Genomic DNA, 13,548 nt, shown 5'->3' on the forward strand with positions numbered 1-13,548 from the left:
TGTTAGTTTATCGTTGATATCTATGCTCAATAAAAAAAATTATGAAGTAAATTAAAAGACTGTTTCTTTTATTTCGAGTTACTGGAATATATCGAATCGACATATGAATGAAATGAAGATATTTGGATAAAACGTCGTCGATATATCTAAATGTAGATGTATTTAAATGTCGAGTTGAAAGCCACAGCAAGATAAGTTTCCTTCTCATGTGGAACCTTTTGAATAAATTCTGCCTTGTAAGAATATAAAAATAGGTCAGATACTAAAGGAGCACAATTCGTGCCCATGGGAATTCCAACAGATTGTTGAAAGACCTGGTCACCATAAATTATGTAGATATTGTCAATGAGGAACTCCAACATCATTTTGATGTCAACTTCAGAGTATTTGTGCGTAGAATCAGAGTGGCGTTTAACATGGTAATATTTTTGGATAACTGATAACAAAATATAAATATTTCCGTGTTCCACTTTTATTGAAAGAAGCAACTGCCTATGATATTAAAAAGCTTTGTCTTTAATTCATCATTAGGAATGGTCGTGTAAAGTGAAATTTCATACACTTTGATGTGTTTTTAGGTTAAGGATATAAGCCAAAAACTGTTCATTCTGTGAGAGAAAGAACTGATCTATGCCCGTTGAGCTGAATTCTCTGTCTCACGGAATGGACAGTGTGAGGCTTATATCCCACTTAAAACATTAAATCTTTTGTTTTAAGAGTGGACAGGCTCAGGTAAACCCATTGACAATGATAATCATAAATAAAACTATCTTAGATAGTCTGACCATATAACCAGTCATGTGTAGAAGTCTGTTTCTTTTGTTCACCTATTGGACAGTGTCAGGTAAGCAAGTTATCATGGGTATCTTGTGCTGCAGGATGTTTATATTCACTCACTCTTTAGTAATGAGCCATATCAACATGTCTTCCTCTGATGGGGAGAGCATTTTCATTGCACAATACAAAACTTCATTGTGTTAATGAAAACTTACTGCAAATACTGTCTTAATGAAAATTAAATTCTGAATAGGGAGGGCAAAAAAGCTATGGAGCCAAAGTTTGATCTGAAAAGCATTGATTGATTGATTGTATATTATTTAACGTCCCACTCGAGAATTTCTCACCCATATGGAGACATCACCATTGCCCGGGAATGGCTGCAAAATTGAGGTATATGCCCAATCTCTGAGCGGAGAGGGATCTTTATCGTGCCACACCTGCTGTTTGCGATCTCCTCCGAAGGACCGCCCCATTTAGTTGCCTCTCACGTCAAGCAAGGGATACTGAGGACCTATTCTACCCCAGATCCCCAGGGGATGAAAAGCATTGTGTTTTCGAATATATTGGATGAGGAAATAATCAATACCAGCCAAAAGAACCCAAGATGCGTTGTGAGTTTCGGAATGTGCCTCTGGATCCAGCAAAATTCGAATACAGCATGGAAATATGTCTGTCAAAGTTAGGTTTTGATGCGAAATGATAATGACCGATGGAATTTAAAATGGATTGTGAATCTTGAAGTTGGAGCAGACAATTATACCAAGGAAAAATATTCGTTTAAATGTTTAAGTGATTTTCTTATATAGATCTGTGTTGAATAAGGCAATTAAATATTATATTTGTTTCTGTTTAACAAACAGGGTTTGACACTAAGGCACGTCCGACCGACCGAGTCTACTAAATGATAGGTCCGGTCGGGTAAAATGTCGATTTACTAGTCCGACTGGTCGTGTTAAAAATAAACAAGAAACTTTACTTTAAACAGTAAGATATTTTATTCTTAACTAAAAAGAAAATAACTGTAAAGAATTTGCAAGCAATTTTGAACCGTGTGATGCAATAATCTCTATTTTTAGTTCTAATAAATAAGTCGCGGTCGGTAGTGATGTTTTACGACATCTACTCGATGTTAATTTTAAACAGTTTATTTGAATTGACTATAATAAAGTATTTATCAAGTTAATAGATTACGTCGTAAACGACTATTTATCGGTGTTGACATAGTGTGCGGGAATGTCTCTATATTTTAATACGACTTCTCGTCCTCAAGGAAAGACGTCCCAGGAGAAAAAAGAAAAGGTTAAGGTGTTGACATAGTGTGCGGGAATGTCTCTATATTTTAATACGACTTCTCGTCCTCAAGGAAAGACGTCCCAGGAGAAAAAAGAAAAGGTTAAGAAGAAACAAAGCAGGGCTTATGAAATGTAAATGAAATAAAAAGCCGGATGAGGTCATTTTATACTAAATAGATTAAAGAATATCCGTGCTGGGTAAAATTTAAAGAAACAGAAAACGTGTTTGAAAATCAAATTGAATGACGAGACTAATAAGATATTTTTGAGACAATTAAATACGTTTTGGTTCAAACTTAACGTTGAAGTATTTAAACATGGAGAAACTATCAGGGTTTTTTTCTGGAAAGTTGGTCAGGGCTAGTGGATATAAAGTCAGGTCTAGTAAAAATCATTTGAAGTAGCCCGACTGGTCTAGTGCTCAAAAAAGTAAATGTCAAACCCTGACAAATGTATTGTCTTTCGGTTTCTCTTATTTTCAGTCTCCTTGTAGGGGTCTGATAAGTTATTGGGTGTACCTTGCACCGTCAAATAAGTTGACAATTACTATCCATTATCATTAATATAAAAAATAAAGGACAGTAATTGTCAGCTTATTGGACACCTACAGGTAACGTTTTTTTTTAAATACAAGTGGACTCTCTTCTACACAGGAGCCTAAAATGTTTTGATTGGGAAGAGTTTTGTGATTTCAAATTTACTGGAAGTTCTTTGGAATTCTTTATTATCCATATTTGATTTACACCACTTTTGGCATATGTTGTGGCACAGTATGTGTGAAGTTTCTCCTTAGGGAGAGGGCTAAATAGGTTGTGCCTGCTGCCCAATCCTATTCATTTTGAACAAAATATTGCTTGAATTAAAAAAAAAAGTTTCTCCATCACAGCTGTTAATATTTTCGTGAGGACTAAAGATAGGGGCTTGGTAGAAAATTTACTCGATCCAGCAATATATCTTTGTTTGAAAAGATTTTTGTGAAGTTTAGAAATCCAGTATAGGTACGGTAACTCATATTCATTCGTCCCATTAACTGGGATATAACGTATTTATATATCATGTACTGTTCTTCATCGGACGATATTCCTCTTAAGTTGACCCGCTGGACAAAAAGGATCTTCTTATACTAATACTGATTAAATACATTAATTTCTAATCAGGAGATAGACAAATAAAGAACTTAATCATGGCAAAATGTTTGCAGTGATCGTGGTTTTACGTGAACTTTGTAGTGATCTTGGTTTTACGTGAACTCTCTAATGGATGCAGATTCGTGTTTACCAGGATTCAAGTTTTCGGTTTCAAAACTCCACCAAAGAAAGCACATCATACCAGCAAAATGACAAGCACCAGGCATTTAAGAGATTTCAGATTACATTAAAACCATTTAAATTTTAAAATAGTCGATACTGAAGTCAGTGACATATAATTGGTCTTAAAGGGATTCGATAATTGCTGTTCACCTATTCATTTTTTTAAAACAATTTTCTTTCATGATTTATAAGACGATAATTTTCCAGATTTTTGTAGCTTAAATACAGCACAAACTTAGACTGACCTTCTGCAATCTGACATAGTCAAATAATCTCAGTCATACCATTATCATATCTCGCTATGAAAGATATGTTAAATATGTAAACTTGTAATGTTAAGGTGGTTCATTATACAAAAATTATTTAAAGAGGTTCGCACCTGAGATTAGGAGTAATGTCAATTTTTTGGGAAGTGTATTTTTGATTTCTAAATTGAAGGAGAATTACGAAGTTAAAAAAGAAAAACCGGAGTCGCAATGCTTGTTATTGAACTACAGTGTTATAAACATGACCTTTGGGCTTGAAATTGACTCGAGATTTATTCAATTAAACTTGATTTGTCTGTTGGTGTCAACACAAAATAAGCAGCACAAATCAATCATTGCATAAAATAGATACATAATCTTGTCTTCTAACAATACAGATTAAAAAAAAAGTTTAAAGTAGACCTATACACAGTCTACGTCACAATCAAATGTAAATGCGAAACCACGCGTCCGTTTTCCGAAATGTGGTATTTTAAAGATATCAGTTTGATTTTTACATGGTGATATGATTGTCCGATATGGATTCCTTCCAAGGCGTTCTTATCAGCTGCGGTCAAATTTTGAATTTAAAAAAAGGGGGGGGGCTAAAGATGATTCAAGCTTTAGATACAAATCGGTTGGAGAACAGACAACATTTTGGCGGATGAGAGCGTCCGTGAGATGCATTGACTATTCATGTATGTAAACGTTTTATAATGATCCATGTTCAACATATGGAATTACGTGGGCATCAGAAAGTTGGAGAGACGGATGGGAAAGGGGGGGCCAATTCATATTTCCACCAGCATAATAATAATAATAATAATAATATTTCTTTTGTGAGGATCCGGGTTTAAGTAGGTCATCAGTACCCCATGCTTGTCGCAAGAGGCGACTAAATGGGACGGTCCTTCGGATGAGACAACAAAAACAGAGGCCCCGTGTCACAGCATGTGTGGCACGCTAAAAATCCCTACTCAAAGACCGTCGGCGTCGAGCATAGGCCTAAGTTTTGCAGCCCTTCACTGGCAATGGTGAAGTCTCCATATGAGTAAAAAATTCTCGAGCGCAATAATTGCTAATTCAAAACTACGCAGCTGTTGAATCCAAATTATCATGAACAAATACATGGTAAGCTTGTGTAAAAATAAAAGTTCACACTTCGCTGCTCCAGTGACCACCGATATCGTAGTTGTGTTCGCTGCTCCAATGTTGCAGATATTGACGCAAGCTTCAAAGAACGGCTGCAAATAATTTGTTTTATTTCACCCACCGTCTTGTCAATTTTTCCTATCCCCACTCCTTTTTTTCAAAATTATTGGGGCGGCATCTGTATAACACGATTACAACTGTAATTCGTTATTGAGATTGCATCTACAAAGATCGGCGTAAGTGGTGTACATGTACGTATATCCAATTTATGTACATGCAAATGATTCCATGATAAAAGATATAACACACATTACACACATGCATTAATCATAATAGCACCTCATTCTCTACCCAGAGTTCCGTGCGTTCCTCTCACTACACCTCTGTCAACGGCTTTTTACAGAAATCTTGTAAAAGTTTCTTTGATCCAACATTTATGTTTTGGACTAAATATTTAGTCATATTATATGTTTTGGGTGCAGTTAAATTGATGCTTACTGTAAATTGTTTAAAATCGCCGTTTTCTGATCATAAATGTGGAACTACTTCGTAATATGAGTATGAATGTAGGATATACACGTGGTGGAGATTTAAATGTAAACATGGAATCAAAAGTAAGAGAGGCTGTAAAAATACGATAAAACTTGTAAAATAAGAGACAAACAGCTAAACGGTAAATATGCATTTACTAAAGTGTCAGTTGGCTATGAAAAGAGCCTGATGTATCACCTGTTGCCTGAACTTTTAAAAGGGAAAGGAAACCTAGAATGAATGTTTATATCATGTGATTATATTGTCACGTGATTCCAAGCGTTGACAGAGGTGTATGTGAAGCTTGCGTAACGCGCCCTCTGGTGAGAGAATGAATAGCACCTATCAAAATTCAGTTTGTTACTTTCGTTTTACATTCACATTGTGAATACCCTCTTCTAGAATGATTTGTTTTCAGATAAAATGTAAAATCTAATTGCAAACCACATGTATCTATAATACTTACAATCTAATTAAAATCAGACCTTCTCTAACCGTTACACTGGAATCAGACCTTCTCTAACCGTTACACTGGAATCAGACCTTCTCTAACCGTTACACTGGAGAAGGTGTAACGGTTAGAGAAGGTCTGATTTTAATTAGATTGTAATACTTATAGTTTAACATAGTTCAAATTATTATCCAAGGTTGTAAATATATTTAAATTCCACATGTCGTATAAATATGATAATGTATTATTCAAGATGGGGGGGGGGGGGGGGATACTTGTTACAGAGCTTATAGCTTTTAAAATGATACGTCACCATATGATTTTCTTACGCAAATCCCTTTTCTGAGATAATAATCTGTAAATTAGAAACAATTTATTCAAGGTTTAGTCCATAAAAATTGGGGGGAAAGACCAATATTAACATCAAATGGCATTTTCAACAGTATTTCTTTTAACATGTGTGGGCTCACAACGTGCACATTATGAAAATAGTTATTCAAATTTATTAAAACAAATGATTACATATCATTAAATAATGGGTATATAGTCTATGTTGCTTATTACAGCCCATTTGGTTTGGAAAATAATAATTATTAAGAAAAATAAGAAGGAGGAATACATTTTTATTAATGCTGATTATATGTGGATGGGATACTTACTTTTGAGAAGCAATAACAATGAAATTAGCATGTTGACATATATATTTTTCAATGTTTATCTATTACTGGAATATATATCTATCTTATAAAGGCAATTTTTTCATGATTGGGTCCATTTAAGGCCGAGTATAGGTCTACCTTAATGCAAGTAATGGAAATCAATCATGCCCTTGATATACAAAAAAAATAATATTATATCAAATTTGAGAGTTTAAAAGGGTATATCACGAGTGGTGTCAATTTCTAAAATTTCACTTCATTTTCAAAGTCTTGTCATAACATTTAAAATGGAACTGAAAAAAATGGGAGTTATAGATCAAATTCCTAAATTATTGGCGAAAATACTGAATTTTTAATACAAATATTTTCGAGTAAAGTAATTTAAACATTTTTAATAATCGGTATTCTATTTGGAAATAATATATCAATCAAATTAATAAATTACAACATTTGAACTAGTTCTAAGTCTGAACGACTTGTCATAAATTATAAAACTGAGATACGAGTATAGGGGTATATAAATAGACGATACATTGATATTGAAGGAAACAGAAACTGGAGCATCATGCCGACTTGGAACTTTTCGATAAACCAGTCCTTCCGCCACAAAATATTTGAATAGACACCAAAAAAAAAAAAAAATTCAACTGGCTAGAGTTCAGTAATAGATGTGTAATATGTTTACACCATTGAGATCAGTATTGAAACAGTAAATACATATACATGTAGTTGTAGCATCCTGCGCATTTGTACTCAAAAGCTCAGTAGCTAACTTTCTTAATGGCTCGTTAAAACACTTCATATGAGGCAAGATTTCACCATCGAAAGAATGATACAAGCTCTCAATCATTTTATATGAAGTTTTTTTTGGTGATTTTCCCCCGAATGATTAAAAAAGATGTTTTGTTTCTAGGAATGGAGCCATATTAGAAATTCTGAGTAATCTTCTCTTATTGATCAACAACCGAGATATATAAAAGTAAGCGCCGTAAGAGCGGAAGAAAGATGACCACTATACGTCGACTGGTGACCATTGGATGGACTTGAAGTTGCTGTTCTGTTGTACAGGACTTGATACATCAAAGACAACGGATTCTGATGTTATTGTAAATCCTCAACTGCTTGGAGACACTTCAGTTTTAAGAAAACCGTGAAAGCAGTAGTAAATTCTAGTACTCAGACACTAGTACACATTCACAAGTACTCACACACTAATTAATACATATTTATTAGTACTTGCACAACTATATATTACCTGATCAAGATATAGGGCTCACGGCGGGTGTGACCGGTCGACAGGGGATGTCTATTCCTCCTAAGCACCTGATCCCACCTCTGGCATATCCAGGGGTCCGTGTCTGCCCAACTCTCTTGTTTGTATTGCTTATAGGAGTTATGAGATTGATCACTGTTCGTTATCTTCACCTTTCATTAAGGAAACTTCACATTCTAAATTCATTGCGCATGTATCTGTTGTAAATAATTTACGAAATTAAATAAATTAATGAATAATTAAATTATCTGTTGTAAATAAATTACGAAATAAATTTATTTATGAAAATGCATGAGGGTATGAACTACAACGCTCCACTCCGGCATACTTCGTGATACTCCGGCATACTTCGTGATACTCCGGCATACTTCGTGATGCGTGATAGCGATTCATGAAATGTATGCTAGCGTGAAGGGTTGCAGTTCATATTCTCATGTATTACCAAAAACGAAATCTATTTCTTATATTTACAGTCTACTTTCATTTCTGTCGGAATTCCCAGCCGTTAAAATAGACGTACTATATTTATCAGGTACAGTGTAGTTCTGTATTTATCTCGTACAAGAGCAATAATAAAAAAAAAAAAAAACAGAACAAATTATAGGTTACATATAGACACGGCTGATAATACAAACAAATTGGTCTGGCGTCTGGTGTTGCGTAGATAAGACGGGGTCTTGTGTCTGATGTTGCGCAGACATGACGGGGTCTTGCGTCTGGTGCTGTGCAGATATGACGGGGTCTTGTGTCTGATGTTGCGCAGACATGACGGGGTCTTGCGTCTGGTGCTGTGCAGACATGACGGGGTCTTGCGTCTGGTGCTGTGCAGATATGACGGGGTCTTGTGTCTGATGTTGCGCAGACATGACGGGGTCTTGCGTCTGGTGCTGTGCAGACAAGACGGGGTCTTGCGTCTGGTGCTGTGCAGACATGACGGGGTCTTGCGTCTGGTGCTGTGCAGATATGACGGGGTTTTGCGTCTGGTGTTGCGCAGATATGACGGGATCCGGGGTTTGATCGTCGTGTGTAGAGAGAAGTGGATTACTGTGTCCACCAGTCGAAGCTTGGCCTATTTCACGTCTGAGTAGTGGCGTCAAAAGCTGACTAGGACTGGTTTTGTTGTTATTTCGTGCTCCAGTGAAAACAAAACTGGGTTGATAAGTGTTTTAATTGAAAGAAATTTCCGGATCCTCCAAATCAGGCTGAACAAACACATTTTGAGAAAATGACGGCAACAGCCCAACCGCACACTGTAACCGTTGGAGTTGAGTCCCAACCGCACACTGTAACCGTTGGAGTGGAGTCCCAATCGCACTGTAACCGTTGGAGTGGAGTCCCGGGCGTTGGAGCCGTTGGTCTATCCATAAATCCTCATAGCACTATTGGAAACTAGAATCTCAACACTTATCACAACAGCTTTTGATGCAAAATGAAATGATGGTTCTTACAACAGGGCAGATGATTCCAAACGAAATCCGGATCTCCACCATTTATCATAACAAGCCTTTGATCCTAACAAGACTCTCCATTTATGATAAAAAGGTTAAAATAGGGATGGACGACAAATGCGAGAGGTAGCACACAGTTCTCTAACACATGTCCTTGTGTACCATCCCAGACCTAGCACTACCACAAGACTCCAACATTGATTACAATTAAACCTCAAATATCGGGGATATCTGAGTATGTTGGAATAGTGATATTCTAGGCCTGTTATGCACAATACACTCCTCAGGACCGATTGAATTCCCTCGTTTTCTAGAATCGTTTATACGATCATGGGCCCTTTCTATTAAGCATAGAGATTCTGCTTAATGGTGTTTTTTGGCCTCCTTGATTTATAACCAGGTAGGGGGTGAGTGGCGAAAACCCAACCTAAGTGAAATATAAGATTAATGCGAGTTGTGAGTTAGCCAGGTACAAATACCACTGCTTTATTTATTGAACATTCCGTAATGAATTATTTCGTAATACAATTTAAATAAGATACAATTCACAATGAAATATAGTAAACATCTTTACAACACTTATTATGCTCAAAATGATAACCCTTAATGTGCACAACTTACCTAAATTACATATAAGATCAATGCGAGTTGTGAGTCAATCTAATTAAGATTAGATCCTATGATCCGCTCATCTACTATCGCTACCTATGTATAGCGACAGTATATGAGCGAATCATATAGGATTTTTAAAATTCTAATTAGATTAAGTTGTGAATAAGCCAGGTACAAATACCACTGACGAACTTTCTATATACACAATCGCATCTCTGATCTGTTTTCAAAAGTCCTTATTTGTAACGCACCGTTGGCAGAAATCTTGAATTTGAAATTAAAAGCATTTTTATTATTTCATTTGAAACTTTCAATTCTGTCATTGTACATTCAAATTCTTGCATATTGTTACCCTTTATTTTTAGATTACTGATGTATTCCAACAATTGACCTCTTGACCTGATCTGGCATTGGCTATCAACTATACCCTTGCCCATATATATTGCCACTGCAAAACACACAACACCTATTGTACATAATTTATGCAAATAGTTAACCTTAGGTCAAAATAATGTCATTGGATACTAACCATTTCTTGAGAACCTGACCAGCGCAGAAAATATTTATAACGGTGACCCATCAGCGACCTTGTGGTCACACTCACATACACACACAGCTGATATCTATTTTCAACCAAAAGACATTTCTCCTGTATGCCATACACATACATGTGCGACAATGTTCATTGAAAATTGTTTTATGATACAAACAAATTTGGGCCTCCAAAACAACGGGTAGGCCCAGCAACACAATCAACAACATACAACATTTCAATGCAAAATCACAACTTTATGTGACCTTGACCCTGGGAGATGCAGAAGTCATGGTCAAAGAATAGAAGGTTCAATGTAGCAATAGTCTTAAATGTATATGACCATGAAAGGTGCAAAGGTCAAGGAGAAATAAACCAAGTATCATAATGTTTACGTGATCTTCAACTGTGACCTTGGGTGGTGCAGTGGTCCAAAACAGACAAATAGCAAATTAGAGTGAAATTGATGTATGTCGCTCAGTTCGTCATCAACTTCATGTGACAGCCGTGCCAGATATGGAAGAAGAGTTTACTGTAGACGGGACTTCTCCCGAAAGAAATAAAAGAACAAGCCTACAGTACCTGTCAGGGGTGGATCCAGGAATTGAGGTTACGGGGGGCGCCACTTTATGAGGCAGGGGGTCTGGGGGCAAAGCCCTGGTGGGGGCCCAGGGGGTGGGGGCCCAGGGGGCGAAGCCCCCGGAAGCTCCTGGATTTTACAGATTTTATAGGGCTTGAAATATATCTCCTATTTAGTCTTTTGTACCATTTTCTATCATTTTTTATGAGGTGAAATTAATAAAATGACGCAAACTTTAAGGGTTTTGGAAAAAATTAAGTTCTCCCAATAAAATAATTCAAGAAATCAATAGATTTTGTCATTTATTTCTCCGGAATTGGAAGAAATCATTGCTTAATTCTTACATCGTTTAGTACATTTTTCTAAACAAGATACCACGATTTACCTCAAGTTTGAAAATTTTAGTTAATTCTAATTAAATCCGCCACTGCCTGTTCCACAATAAAGGTGCTGATTTTAATCGAGACTGTTGTGACTCCTGTAACATCGATTTATTTGTTAGTAGCCTGTCTCAATTTAAAAACTCATCATTCTGAGAACATGCTCTTGCGTATTGAGTCAGTCGAAAGACATAAACATGGCATGAAGGTGATGATGGAATATTGCTATAAAATATGGGAAGTTGACAATGGAGAAGCTGAAGACAAGTCATCCCGTTTGTCGTTAGTTTGTCGTTAGCATAAATGTTCGATAAAATATCCGAATACGAAGCAAATATATAAGTCTCTGTTGTGATTTTTATTTCGAGTTCACTGGAATATAATTATATCGAATACATGAAAATGAGTATTGTCATTAGATAAAACATCGTCGACAGGGGCGTAGCCAGGGTACTTTTGATGTGGACACCTTATTAGGCAGGGGGGGGGGGGGCGAAACCCCCGGAAACTGATAAATCTTAGACGATTTCGATGTGTATATTCGACCCTCCTGAATGCATTTTTCGTACACTTTATAAAATTTGTTGCGCATCCATACTAGAGGTCTGTTCTGTTTTTGTACGAAATGCGGACAAACACTTGTAAAATCTCAAAAATGACAAAGATAGAGTGGTTAACTGGTTTAGACAGACTATAGTAGGAGAGGACAAATATAATTGTCATAAATATTGCCCTTCACTACCCTTTGATATTTTAATCCCCCACTCTCTCTCTCTCTCTTTCCTTTTTTTGGGGGTTGTTGTTGCAAAAATGATGTGGACGTTTGTGCGTACAAATGTACGCTTGGCTACGCGCCTGGTCGATATACATGTAGTTGAAGGCCACTGCCAAATATTTTTTTCTTCTGATGTAAAAAATTTAATCTTTTATAAACAAATTTACGTCATTCTGATATTAATCTAAAACTCCGATTGAAGAACTGATATACTAGTACCATGGAACGAAGTCGTAGCAGTTGTTGATGAAACTAAGAATACATCGATACATGTACCGTAGAAAAGAATTTTATAAGTAAAACAATGCACTATAATATGTAGGTACTAATCGCTCCTTGTATACATATCAGATTCCATAAAACTCTATACATGTACTTTAATTTAATGTTTGATGAATGATGACACAATTGATGATTCTGTGTGGGTTGGAATGTGTTTATTTTGAATAAATGTGGGTCCACCTGGCAAAGCAACGGAATTCATCTGGACATTGCGGGTGCTGTCTGTAATCTAGTGATCAAATTAGGTTCAAATTAAAGACAGGAATTGACAAGACAGAGGTGATGATCTAATTAACAGTAGGATTTATCTGATAAGTCCAAACTCGGATGAAAACATGTCCCGCGACTGTCGATTGTCTAACGTACCACTGAAGACGTCAACATTGCCGTTGAAGGGCTGAAAAATTTAGGCTTATATTCGGCGCTTACGGCCTTTGAGCAGGGAGGGATCTTTATCGTGTTACACCTGTTGTAACACAGGACCTAGGTTTATTCGATCTCATTCGGAGGACCGGCCCATTTAGTGGCTTTTTTTTTTTTACGGCTTTGTAGGTTTTTCAAGACCCAAATCCTATACTTCACTGTCATATCATAACAAAATCAGTGAATTTAATGTATGAAGTGCCAGTGATTTTTTTTTATTTTTCAAACTACCACTCCTCCTTTTGAATTGGGAAAAATCACAGGCAATTGCATCGCTTGGGGTCGAATTTACTATATAAAGAGTAAAGGTATAGAACTCTAAATATAGGGTACCCAACTTAGCCGAAGTAAAAACAATAAATTAATTGATATAAAATTCTACTTTGTATTTTATTTTATTCATACATAATCAATCTACATTACTACCAAAGTTCATCCCGAAATTCCGTATACTTCCCAAGATATGCAGAAATGAACTCGGAAAAATGCCTATTATTTTTTGGTTGACTTTTAGCTGGGCCCTGACACTATACGACTACACAGAGTGTTTGAGCATTGCAACAAGCTATCAAATAGAATGTGCAGCATAAAATATCATTTCTAAAATGAATTCCTTACCCCAATTCATAAAATGAAGTCCGTAATAGCTCCAAGTGACTGAAAATTTTAAACCGTTTCTACTTTCTTTTAACACAGTCATTTTCATCGGTGCCACTAACTACCCACATTGACATCATTATCATCAATCGTCAAACACCTGTGATAATGTGATTTAGATAAAAATAGACATAATAAGACATTTGTATATTTATAAAGACTTGTT

This window comes from Ostrea edulis, chromosome 5 (genome assembly GCF_947568905.1).
Source record: "Ostrea edulis chromosome 5, xbOstEdul1.1, whole genome shotgun sequence".
NCBI classification, from domain to species: Eukaryota; Metazoa; Mollusca; class Bivalvia; order Ostreida; family Ostreidae; genus Ostrea; species Ostrea edulis.